At 48.3% G+C, this 1,121-nt stretch overlaps 1 long non-coding RNA gene across 1 annotated transcript in view; it reads left to right on the forward strand.

The window, feature by feature from the left end:
• The first annotated feature begins 460 nt into the window (after positions 1 to 460).
• LOC118478140 overlaps positions 461 to 1,121 on the forward strand; it is a 3,459-nt gene continuing 2,798 nt past the window's right edge. Inside the window, exon 1 of the long non-coding RNA XR_004858847.1 lies at positions 461 to 989. This is a non-coding gene — a long non-coding RNA (uncharacterized LOC118478140). The remainder of the gene's footprint in view (positions 990 to 1,121) is intronic.

Below are 1,121 nucleotides of genomic sequence, written 5' to 3' on the forward strand. Positions count from 1 at the left end.
ACACACACACACACACACACACACACACATACTCGAGTTTGGTCTCGAGCAGCGAGCAGTGGGCTAGACCAGAGAACGTATAGTATTTATAATAGCCAGCCGATAACCGCGAGAGCCGCTCTGCACTTCAGCCCAGAACTGGAAGCAAGGCCAATCATCTTCCCCTGCGCCAATCGCCACTCACGGGGCGGCGAGAGACGCGAGCGAAGTGGTGGGCAAAGTCTTGAAAATCTATCCGGATAATCGAATAATCCTCAATGAAACATTATCCGAATTCAGACTCTTCTTAAACTCTCTTTCCTAACCCGTTTGTCGAATTGGGTGCACCCATTTGTTGGAGTGGTTTCAACCCGTTTGTCGAAGTAGTTCTAACTCATTTGCCGAAGCGGTTCATAACACATTTAGTATTTGCCGAAGAGGTGCACTATCATATTATCCGGATTTTGTCAAAGCGACTCATTGCCCAGCCCTAGCTATGACGGTGCTGGCTGATGATGCCTCGAGGAAGGAACACAGAATCGACACAGCAAGCAGAGCCAACACAGGACACAGACAGAACATGCGTGCGTGCGTGCGTGCGTGCGTGCATAGTTCAGTGAGAATAGGAGGATGGTCGGGCATGGAAATGAGGAGAGTGGGAGAGATTGTCTTCTACTTCTAGGCCTTTGTCTGTGATGTGTGTTTGTGTGTGTGGTGTGTACGCGCGCGCGTGATTTTCCTTTCTTGTCACTCCTTCTGTTATCACCACACTGCCCACTTGGGCCTAATAAGTTTTTAGCCTTTTCCGCCTGCAGGCCTAGGCCCTACTGTGTATTTTTCAAGGATCCGGCTTTAGGTATAGTCTAGATGATCTAGATCTAGATCTAGGGATCTCTAAAGATCTCTTGAGTACCGCATCTGGAGTCTTCTGTGCTATTTTTTGTTCTTCTTTCCACGAGGATGTGAATTGGATTTTAGGGAGGTCCGAGTAAGAGTAGAGGGCATGTTCTGTGAGTATGTGTGTGTGGTATCAATCATGTGTAAATAGCCTACCTTGTGGGGGTAACCCCCATGTGTTTGTGTTTGTGAGTGTGTGTGTATGAGTGCGTGTGTGTGAGTGGGTGTGTGTGTGTGTGTGTGTG

The sequence above is a fragment of the Aplysia californica genome, unplaced genomic scaffold, assembly GCF_000002075.1.
Source record: "Aplysia californica isolate F4 #8 unplaced genomic scaffold, AplCal3.0 scaffold00375, whole genome shotgun sequence".
Lineage (NCBI taxonomy): Eukaryota > Metazoa > Mollusca > Gastropoda > Aplysiida > Aplysiidae > Aplysia > Aplysia californica.